Source organism: Mercenaria mercenaria, chromosome 14 (genome assembly GCF_021730395.1).
Source record: "Mercenaria mercenaria strain notata chromosome 14, MADL_Memer_1, whole genome shotgun sequence".
Taxonomy (NCBI): Eukaryota; Metazoa; Mollusca; class Bivalvia; order Venerida; family Veneridae; genus Mercenaria; species Mercenaria mercenaria.
Window position 1 is genome coordinate 1,440,001 of NC_069374.1, and position 12,147 is coordinate 1,452,147.

Sequence of the window (12,147 nt, forward strand, 5' to 3'; positions counted from 1 at the left end):
GCGGCAGCAGCAGTAGTAGCAGTAGGACTAGTAGTATCAGCAGCAGTAGTAGTAGCAGCAGTAGCAGCAGCAGCAGCAGCAGTAGTAGCAGTAGCAGCAACAGTAGCAGCTGCAGCAACAGAAGCAATAGCAGAAGTAGTAGCAGCAGAAGTACAAGTAGTAGTAGTGACAGCAGCAGCACTAGCAGTAGCAGTAGCAGCTTCACCAACAGAAGCAATAGTAGCTGTAGTAGGAGTAGTAGTAACAGCAGAAGTAGATATAGCTGTACCAGTAGCAGTAGTAGCAACAGTAGCAGTAGCAGTTGCAGCAACAGAAGCAATAGCAGAAGTAGTAGCAGTAGTAGGAGTTGTAGAAGCAACAGAAGTAGTAGTAGTGGCAGCAGCAACAGTAGAAGCAGTAGTAGCAGTATCAGCTGTAGTAGTAGTAGCAATAGATGCAGCAATAATAGTAGCAGTAGTAGTAGTAGTAGTAATAGTAGAAGAAGAAGTGCTTAAAAATGAACCATATATACGGGGATATGCAGCATCTCTACATATACAATTTACAGTGAGCTATATTCAGTGTAAGCTATATACGGTTTTATTGTCAACGAGTACAGCTTACATGTGAGCTATATACCGCGCAAGCTCTAGTGCGCGAAAAATGGAAAGAAATAGCATGTATTTATTAGGGACTTCTTCGACACCACAGAAGCACATTTTTGACCGAATTACTGCTATATAACCACAATACATAACAAAATGGACGTAAATGTCACCGCGTTCACGCGGCGTTCAGCCTAGACTTCCATTCAACATTACAACATTATAGATTCTATGAATATAAACATGTATATATTTAATCACGTTGCTGCTGCTACGTTTCACCTAAAAAAGAAACGAACGATGAACATTTAAGAAGACTGATACTTTACTTGAGCATTTTTCGCTTTCAAATTATACATTTGTATAATTCCCTGCCATAGAGAGAGAAAACCATTTCATGAAACTGTCTCCAATAGCAACCACGTGTAGCAAATATTGTCAAAATGTATATTCTGGAATTAAACTGCTGTTCTTTTCAATTTTCGAGGACGTTTTAACAGGAGAGAAAACAAGTGTTAAAACATCTTTTTATACATGTGAGTTCCTTCCCAAAGCGTAAACGTATTAAGGCCCCAAAACGGATAATTCAAAAGGGAATGACGTGAACATGAAAAAAAAAACGCAGATATTCCCGCGCATTTCATTGGAAGTTTATGATGTTTAGGAACAAAATATTTATTTATCAGTTTTTACGTGTTTTATGCTAGAATAGCGTAAGCGCATGTTCTTTTCGTGTTATACCATCTTTAGAATACCCCTAGCCCTACGGGCTCGGGCATCAACCGTTGAACCAATCCCTCGGGATTCTGCAGATGTTATAATTATGAAAAACATGGGTTATCCCTACAATAAAATGATCTTAACACACTAAAAAGATCTAATTTCCAGTAAGTTCCCCTTTTTAGCTCACTTGAGCACGAAGTACGAAGTGCTCAAAGATGAGCTTTTGTGATCGCCCTGTGTCCGTCGTCGTCCGTCGGCGTCGGCGTCAACAATTTGACTGTTAACACTCTAGAGGTCACAAATTTGAGCCAATCTTAATGAAACTTGGTCAAAATGTTACCCTCAATTAAATCTTGGATGAGTTTGATATTAGGTCATCTTTGTTTAAAAACTGGGTCACCAGGTCAAATCAAAGGAAAAGCTTGTTAACACTCTAGAGGTCACAGTTTTTGTCCAATCTTAATGAAACTTGGATAGAATGTTAATCTTGATGATCTAAAGGTCCAGTTTGAATCTGGGTCATGTGGGTTCAAAAATTAGATCTCCAAGTCAGATCAAAGGAAAAGCTAGTTTACACTTTAGAGGCCACCATTATGACCTTATCTTAATGAAACTTGGTCGGAATGTTAGTCTTGAGGCAGTATAGGTCAAGTTTGAATCTGGGACGGGTGGGGTTAAAAACTAGGTCACTAGGTCAAATCAAAGGAAAAGCTTGTTAACACTCTAGAGGGCACATTTATTATTGTATCTTTATGAAACTTTGTCATAATTTTAATCTTGATAATCTTTAGGTCAAGTTCGAACCTGGGTCATGTCAGGTTAAAAACTAGGTCACCGAGTCAAATCAAAGGTAAAGCTTGTTAACACTGTAGAGGCCACATTTATGTCTTTATCTTTATGAAACTTGGTCAAAATGGTAATCTTGATATTTTCAAGGTCTAGTTTGAATCTGGATCATGTAGGATCAAAAACTAGGTCACCAGGTCAAATCAAAGGAAAAGCTAGTTTACACTGTAGAGGCCGCATTTATGACTATATCTTAATGAAACTTGGTCAGAATGTTAATCTTGATGATCTATAGGTCAAATTCAAATCTGGGTCAGGTGGGGTCAAAAACTAGGTCACTAGGTCAAATCAAAGGAAAAGCTTGTTAACACTCTAGAGGCCACATTTATGACTGTATCTTCATGAAACTTAGTCAGAATGGTAATCTTAATGATTTCAAGGTCCAATTTGAATCTGGGTCATGTCGGGTCAAAAAATAGGTCACTAGGTCAAATTAAAAGAAAAGCTAGTTTACACTTTAGAGGCCACATTTATACCATATCTTAACGAAACTTGGTCAGAATGTTAATCTTGATGGTCTTTAGGTCAATAGGTCAGGTGAGCGATACAGGGCCTTCATGGCCCTCTTGTTTGAATTAGTGGTCTCTGACCTTATATCTCGCGTTAAGGTATTCTAGATATTTCATTAAAGATCGATTCCTTAAATTCAAAAACAATTTAAAATCTTAAACACTACCGTTTCTGTTAAATCCAGTTACTACCAACAATATTGATTTTCGCATTCTTAAGAAAATTACTGATTTAATTCAGTATAATCTATCTCTTAACATTGTTTTAGTTAAAGCACATCTGTTTCACTATGTACAATTTTATATCGAATAAACTATATGTTATATATGTTATATTTAAACGTCTCTGAGACTATTTATCATCTGCACATTTAATTAACTAATGAATACATGATTGCGTTTCTACACCAGTTTATCAGTACCGGTTAGTACATAGTCATAGCTATTGTATCAATGAAGTGCTCGTCCGGCACATCTTGGTAACTCTCGTCTAGGCCGACATCCGGTGTTGGTCGTTTCCATGGATATATTTCTTGTAACTGGTTTCCTTGGTTCATGTTAGTGTCTTCGAATATTGTTTGACCTTTGGCCTCTGCGTCGAGTAATTGTTTTTATTTACGTGGTTACATATGCGCAGTAAGAGAAGCATTCAAATCATTGTAAATACTCGTAAATTATATGATTTTCAATGTCTTTTTCAGGTTCAGTTTCCCTTTATACTTCAAGAGCATACATGTATTTCTGGTGGCTAGGCTACAAACACCATAACATACAGGACATGACGCTTGTTTCTGGCAATTGGACAAAAGAATTTTGCAGGACTATAAACGTATTATACCCAAAAATCTGTGAGAAAAACTACTTGGAATTATTAATTTTCATTACCAGGGACAAATCATACTGTTTTACTTAAATTAGTTGGTAAAGAAATGTCGGACTTTCACTTGTGTATCATATCGCTTTGAGCTCATTTTTCTAACTAAGAAAAGTTTAAATAAGTAAAGTTTTGTATGTAAGTAAGTATTAACTGGAAGGGTTTCAAACAGTCACGCGCGCTGTCAAAAGACAACCTAAAAAAAGTGTTTGATTTGGCTTCATTTTGATGTTAATTGTTAACAATGTTTAAGTGTTATTTTAAGATATTAAGTTTTAAAATGCCTGGAAACGGCCCTGTTGCAAATGAATTTTGTTGTGTTTGACATACCACGGCAAAGAAGTTGCAATCTTTTTATGGAATTGTTTAAATATTAAATGCACTTTGTTCTAAGAAAAAAATATATTGTGAGACATGTTTTTATGTTGTTACCAAAATCACTATTTGTTTGCATAGTCCTTAGCCTTATACTACAACATCTAATATTTTCATGCATAAGTCTTCTTATTAAAGGGAAAATCCCTACTTATCTGATATGGATTGTAGTCTCTGTAGAAACTTATATGTTTCTAGCAGACGACATTAATAATTATACTAGAAAGAACATATTTTTACGAAAACCTTGTTCTCAGCGGACTTTTCATAATTTTGATAAAAAATTAAAACTGTGAACCCTTTTATACGCCCGTATCTGAAAGAGCGGGGAGTATTATGTGAACACCTGTGGTGGGCGGGCGGTCGGCGTCCTAAAGCATGTCCGCTCTCTAAGTCGAACAGTTTTCATCCAAACTTGGTGACAATGTTTGTGGGCATAATATCTCGGCCAAGTTCGATCACCAGCAAAATCGCCCCATGCACTCTTGGGTTATGGCCCTTGAATTACTCGAAATCTGCAAATTTAGCAAGTTGTCCGCCCTCTAAGTCAAACAGTTTTCATGCGATCTTCACCACACTTGGCGACAATGTTTGTGGGCATAATATCTCGGCCAGGTCCGATAACCAGCCAATCGCCTCATGCAGTCTTGGGTTATGGCCCTTGAATTACTCGAAAAACGGCGAATTTAGCCTTGTCCGCTCTTTAAGTGGAACAGTTTTCATGCGATCTTCACCACACTTGACGACAATGTTTGTGGGCATAATATCTCGGCCAGGTCCGATAACCAGCCAATCGCCTCATGCAGTCTTGGGTTATGGCCCTTGAATTACTCGAAAAACTGCGAATTTAGCCTTGTCCCTCTTTAAGTGGAACAGTTTTCATCCGATCTTCACCAAACTTGCAGATAATGTTTGTGGGCATAAAATATCAGCCAAGTTCGATAACCAGCCAAATCACTCTTGGATTATGACCCTTCAATTACTCAAAATCTGCGAATTTAGCCTTGTCCGCTCTCTGAGTCGAACAGTTTTCATCTGATCTTCACCAAACTTGCTGACAATGTTTGTGGGCATAATATCTCGACCAAGTTTGATGACCAGCCAAATCGCCCCAGGCACTCTTGGATTATGGCCCTTGAATTGACAGGCGTATTTTGTGACAGTATCCACTCTTGTTGTTTTATATGATTGTGAAACAGTCTTTGATTAAACAAAAGATGGAAACTTTTCTATGTAGAGACTAGTTGCATTGTAAAATTATTGGAGTTACTTAATGAATGGAATGACTAATTTTTTATCTCTACTTAATTTTTTTTTTAAGTTTCACTTATTTCTACATATTAAACGAATACATGTTGCAAGAGAAACAATCTTTTCATCAACAAAAGTTGGTATTACAAGGAAATGGGACTACAGACTATATAATAAACATAAGCTTACAAATATTACATTACATGTAGGTCTATTTCTATAGGAAGATAATGTTTTCCTTTCTAAATTATAGCAATTACCATGTGTATATATATTTGATAGACTATTGTAGATGTATGGTATGTTCGCCTTATGTAATTTGTATTTAATAATATATATGAACTGTTTTGAGTTTTACCAGTTATGTTTATGTTGATTGCTTGCGAACAGAAGACAAAATAGTATAATGCTGTTTTGATCGTAACCTTTTACAATGACACGTTATTTGCTCACATGAGAGCATAAAATGCTCAAGGTGAGCATTTGTGATCGTCCTGTGCCCGTCGTCATCTGTCGTCAACAACTTTGGCACAATTGCAATGAAACTTGGTCAGAATGATAGCCTTAAAAAATCTCTGACAAGATTTTTACTCTATAATATGAATTATAAACCAAGGTCAAATTCGTAGGAAACAACGTTGAATCTCTAATGGCCACATTTTTATCTTTTTTTATAATGTTCCCAGAATGTTTGCATCTGAATTTCAAATCATAGATAAACCAAATTAAGACAGTACAAGCTATATTTTCTACTTGAATTTCATAAACTGTTTGCTGGAATGTTTGCACTATGAAATGAAAGTCGATTTCAGGTATAGGTCCATGTTTCGGAGAAAAAACGTTCGAACGTTATCAAATCATATAAAGAAAGCATTGTTTTTCATGAAAATATAACAGCATATAAAACATTTATATTATTGTACAAAACCATTGTCAATTTATTCATATATGTATTGAATTCTGGAAAGGGACTACATGAAGGGGCCACCCTTCTGGACAGTCCAGCGCCTTTAAAAACTCACCATTTTTAAAAAGCTGTTACATGTCTTCGTTTTGATGCATTTGCAACATCGTGCGAGTGTTTAAGGATAACATGGTGTAATAGCCATATTTCATATCTTGTAACTGGATGGTAATATTTAAATGAAATTTAGTCATTTTAAAGACATTCAAAATTAAAAACGTTTCACCGAGAGATTTTCGAATTTTATCATTTTTTTGAGGAGATAATCGGTATTGAAGTTAACATTTATGCCTATGGGAAATATATAATTTCTTTGATTATGAGAATCTGCCATGAGCTTGAGTTTCGAGAAAATTTTGCGGTAGAAAGCTGCATTATATGATTCTGATACAAATATCAAAAAGAAATCTAAAATTCCCCGTAGGGAAAAGGAGAGAATTATTTTTTCTAGTTTTCAGGGGAGGTAACTCATGAAAAAGCAAAATTATCAGGGGAGGTAATCTAAAGGAAATTTTTGAGAACTTCTGTCACTATATAACTTGTCAATATGCACCTTATTTCTATCGTTTGACATTTTCAAAGCTTACATTATCAAGTTGTATGTACGCTTTCGGTGAAATTGGGATAGTATTACGGGAAGTCATCCTTAAACTTTATATAACTAGGTAAAACATCGTTTTGACAATTGTTTACATCTATTTCTTTACAAAGGGCATTCTTATTTAAAGGGGGACAACTCATTTAGAATATTTTAAGTATTCAACTGCGTGGAACAGAACAGTAAAACATGTATTGGACAGATAAGTTGTGTGTCAAGATGCTGTTCATTCGCTAAAAAAATCTGTTGTTTTGTGATATACAGCTAAACCTTCAGGACTGGGTTACACGAAATCTTAAACAGGATTGCACTTTCTATTTATCTATGTAATTACTTGATGGATTTGTTTCAAACTTATAATAGTTATTCCACATCATCACCTACATCATATGGCTCAAGGGCTCTCAAACTCTCTTACCAATATTTCATGAATTATTCCCCACCTTTTACTTAGGATTTCAGGTTATAGTTTTGATTTACTTTCAATCTATCTCAGTTATTACTAAACAGATTTGATTCAAACATAATATATTTGATCCACATCATCACCCACATCTTATGACACAAGGTCCATAACTCTAGCAGCAAGTTTTCATGAATTATGCCCCTTTTACTTAGAATTTTATATCGAGAGGCTTTGATTCAAACTAAAAATAGTTGTTCCACATCATCACTCTCACCATATGACACAAGGGTCATAACTCTTGTACCTATGTTTCATGGATTATCTCCCCTTTTAATTTAGACTGAAAGGCAATGTTGTTTTGATGTTAATTTTATCTGCTGGGATTTCTTAAATCATTTAAAGAAATGAAAGAATTTTCAAAATCGAATTAAAAATTGAGAAAGTTATCAGCATTTAAATATTTGGTCAAAATGGCAGCCATTTTGTTTTCATTGCAATAAAATAGCAGATTTATTATATTTCTACTCACATTTTTGAACTGCATTTACTTATTACTGTAATTAACTAAATTGACAATCCATCTTTTATTTCATCATGTCACATTTTAAGGGTTATGACGTTCTATGTGTGTGTTTTTCGCAAGACTTGAGTTTCACTTGAAATGTGTGGTAATTTCTATCTAAAACATACATGATGGCACCATTTACCGGAGGTTGAACCACTATATGCAGCCTGTCTGGGCGTACCAGATGTTTAAAGCACTGGTATTGGCAATAGGGGTAAAGCGACCTCAGGGGTGGGGGTGCGGTCATGGCTGTTTGTTACAATAAGGCTGTAAATATTATCATTGTTCAATTATGATATTGTTGTTATTTTTTATTATGTACAACGCCATTGAAAATATCATTTATAAAAAAGGGGTTTAATCAAATTGTTCAGTTTCAGTTTTGTGATTGCATATGTCATGTTTTGTTATTTTCCTACATATCTGCGATGTGTCACATGTTTAATTGTAAAGCGCCTTTGAACGTATATTACATATGAAAAGGGCGCTCAACAAATCTGGTATAATAATATAATAATAATACTGTAAAATAACTTATTTTTATACGCCCGTATCTGAAAGAGCAGGGAGTATTATGTGAACACCCTTGGCGGGCGGGCAGCAACCAGAAGCATGCCCATACTCTTAGTCAAACAGTTTTCATCCGATCTTTACCAAACTTGCTGACAATGTTTGTGAGCATAATATATCGGCCAAGTTCGATAACCACCCAAATCGCCCCAGGCTCTCTTGAATTGTGGCCCTTGAATTACTCAAAAAACTACCAATGTAACCTTGTGCGCTTTCTTAGTCGAATAGTTTTCATCCGATCTTCACCAAATTGCTGACAATGTGTGTGGGCATAATATCTCTGCCAAGTTCGATAACCACCAAAATCACTCTTGGATTGTGGCCCTTGATTTATTCGAAAAACTGCGAATTTAGCCTTGTCCGCCCTCTAAGTCAGTTTCCATCAAATCTTCACCAGACTTGACGACAATGGTTTTGGGCATAATACTGGTATCTCGGCCAAGTTTGATAGCCACCCAAATGACCCCTGACACTCTTGAATTATGGCCCTTGAACTTACGTAACTGAATATTTCGACAGGTGTATTTTGTTACAGCCTGACACTCTTGTTTTTCTTTGGCATAAAATGTTCACTTCTACAAGACGGAAACCTCGGGCTTATCTCGAAGGTCAAGGTCACACATTGTGGGTCAAAGGTCATTGTAGAATGTAGAGCATGTCCGGGCTGTAACTTTGTCATGCATATTTAAGCAATCCCTTTTATACGCTCGTTTGAAAAACGCGACGTATTATGGAAACGCCCCTGGGGGGCGGGCGGCGTCCACAAACTTTGTCTGGAGAGTATCTTCTTCATGCATTGAGGGATTTTAATGTAACTTGGTACAAATGTTCACCAACATGAGACAGAGTGTCATGCATAAGAACCAGGTCCCAAGGTCTAAGGTCAAGGTCTCACTTAGAGGTCAGAGGTCAGATTCAATAAAGACTTTGTCCGGAGATTTTTTTCTTCATGCATGAAGGGATGTTACTTGGCACAATTATGAGATGGTGTGACATGCGCATAAACCGGGTCCCTAGGTCTAAGGTCAAGGTCACACTTATAGGTCAAAGGATACAAGAACAACAAGCAGATTCAATGAAAGGGTTTGCAGTGAGGAATGGCAAAAAATATATCTGGCCAAAAAGTTAAGAAGCAAATAATTTCATTAGTCAAAATCATTTTAACAGAAAATGAATGTTTGTTTTTTTTTTGTGGGGGGGGGGGGGGGGGGGGGGGGGGCAGCGGGGGTGAGGGTACAAAACTTCACATGTTGATTATAAATATTGATGGAAAATTAAAAATGAACAAAAAAAAAAAATTGGGGGCTGGGGAGGGAGGGGTGGGGTTGGGGAGGATGCATGATCGGGGTGGTGGGCATGACTGAGTGGAGAGTGAGGTGACGGAATGGTACAAAATATTCATGGAAGATTTGGGAAAAAAAATAATCAAAAGGAATGATTTTTTTTTTGGGGGGGGGGGGGGGGGGGGGGGGGTGTGACCGAGGCAACAACTTCACATGTTTATAATAAATGTTCATGGAAAAGAATAAAAGAAGTTTAATGAAATTCTACCAATTGGTTGGTTTGTTATGTACAAGTCTGTGGATTTTTTAACAATTAAAGGGCAGTAACTCTAAGGGAAACTGAATCACCTCCCCCCCCACCCCGCAAAAAAAAAAAATGACGGGCATCATAGTGGTATGCTGGTTCATGTTTATTTCAAGTTTTATGAAATTCTATCGGATAGTTACTGAGAAATTGCTTCAGACAGACATTTTTGGGCATTTTTCATTAAATCAAGGGCAATAACTCTAAGGGAAATTAACCAATCCAAAAGAAACTTGACCGGCATCATCGCAGTATGTTGGTTCATGTTTATTTCAAGTTTCATGAAAAATTCTACCTGCTAGTACTGAGAAATGGCTGCGGATGGACATATTTGGGCATTTTTCAGTAAATAAAGGGCAATAACTCTAAGGAAAATTGACCAATCAAAAAAAAAACTTGACGGGCATCATTGCAGTATGTTGTCCATGTTTATGTCAAGTTTCATGAAATTCTACCTGCTAGTTACTGAGAAATGGCTGCGGACGGACGCACACATGCACGGAATGGACGGACAACGCCATTTCAATACCCCGTCCCGATTTCATCGGCGGGGGATAAAAACTTTGTCCTGAGCATTTCTTCCTAATGCATGGAGGGATTTTAATCTAACTTGGCACAAATGTTCACCACTATGAGTCGGAGTGTCATGCGCAAGAAACAGGTCCCTAGGTTTAACGTCAAGGTCACACTTAGAGGCCAAAGGTGCTGGTGGGCTCGACATTCTGTCCATGGGTATGCAGAAAGTATTTCTAGTATTATATACATCCAACTTTTTGTTTATTATTTTTGTTATCGAACGAAATCTTCAATGTTTATTGACGTTAAAATAGAACTGAGTGAAGTTTTTATATCTGCTATTTTTTAACTATCAGGTCATGCATATTAAATGAAAGTACTGCGGCAACATACAATACAAAAGGTACAATACAGATTTTTTTCTGGCTGTTCATATTAACTTGTGAAATACAAGCGATATATTTGACAGAAGTTTTATAGGTAAATAATAAAAAGTTATATAATTTCATACGTTCTGTTGTATATACTGTAATAAAAGATTGTCGTCTTGTGTATATTGCTTTATTGATGGTGAAAATCGTTTGCTCATTATATTTGCTTTGTTTGTATTAATGATGAAAATGGTATCAAATGGGTGCAGTTTCAGTAGTTGTTATTGAACGAGTTAAGTTGAATGATAGCATTCGAGCACTTGGCGAGCATAATATTGTTTAATCAACTAGTTCTATAACTAAAGGCATTTTTAATCAAAATCTTTTATCACATAAAAGTGAGAAAATACGCTCTACTTTGACTCCAGTATTATAATCCTGGTACTATAAGCAATGAAGACATTAGGTATAATTTGGCAACCCAGTCCTGAGCTTTTAAATAGTGCAAGTATTGACCAGTGTGAAGAAAAAGCATTATGATTATGATAAACTGAATTCTTTCGGTTTGTCGGTAGTGTACAAATTGGTTTTATCTCATCACGGCTGTGCAAAATCACTTTCATAATAAATATTATTACATATTCGTTTCTATTCCCCTCTTAAGTTACACTGGTACCGGAAACGTCAATATTTTTCCATACACTGACGCCTGAATTTCATATCGGGAGCGTGACATAATTCAGTGTGTGTTGTTGCACTATTTTTTTCTGTTTAGTTCAGTATTGTCAGGCTGTTGAACAAATTTATGATATTTACATTATATTTATACGTGTAGATGCTTATGTAATAAAAAGATTATTATCTTTGTATCGGGAAATATGCACTCGTTCTTTAGCGGAAGAATATTGCGCTCCTAGAGTCACGCAGTATTCCGCTGAAGAACTCGCGCATATTTCCAGATACAGAGCTAATAACCTATAATTATAGTTCACGAAGTGTATGTCCATACTTGAATATTTTATTTCATTTTTTATGCCATTAACTTTTTAGCTCACCTGTCACGAAGTGACAAGGTGAGGCTATTGTGACCGCTTGATGTCCGTCGTGCCTTTTCCGTCAACAATTTGTAAAAAAAATCTTCTTCTTGAAAACCACTGGGCAGAATTACACCAAACTTCACAGGAATGATCCTTGGGTGGCCCCCTTTCAAAATTATTCAAATAATTGAATTCCATGCAGAACTCTGGTTGCCATGGCAACCGAAAGGAAAAACTTTAAAAATCATCTTCTCAAAAACTTGAAGCCCTAGAGCTTAGATATTTGGTGTGAAGCATTGCATTGCCTAGTGGACCTCTACTAAGTTTATGCAAATCATGACCCCGGGGTCAAAATTGACCCCGCCTCAGGG

General features: G+C 36.4%; 1 protein-coding gene across 2 annotated transcripts in view; it reads left to right on the forward strand.

Annotated features, from left to right (window-relative positions):
• Nucleotides 1–7,690, forward strand: part of LOC123528053 (uncharacterized) — a 23,076-nt gene extending 15,386 nt beyond the window's left edge. For both annotated transcript variants that reach the window (XM_053522806.1, XM_053522805.1), the window contains exon 3: nucleotides 3,364–7,690. The gene's annotated coding sequence lies outside the window, so the exon portion shown is untranslated. The remainder of the gene's footprint in view (nucleotides 1–3,363) is intronic.
• The last annotated feature ends 4,457 nt before the right edge of the window (nucleotides 7,691–12,147 follow it).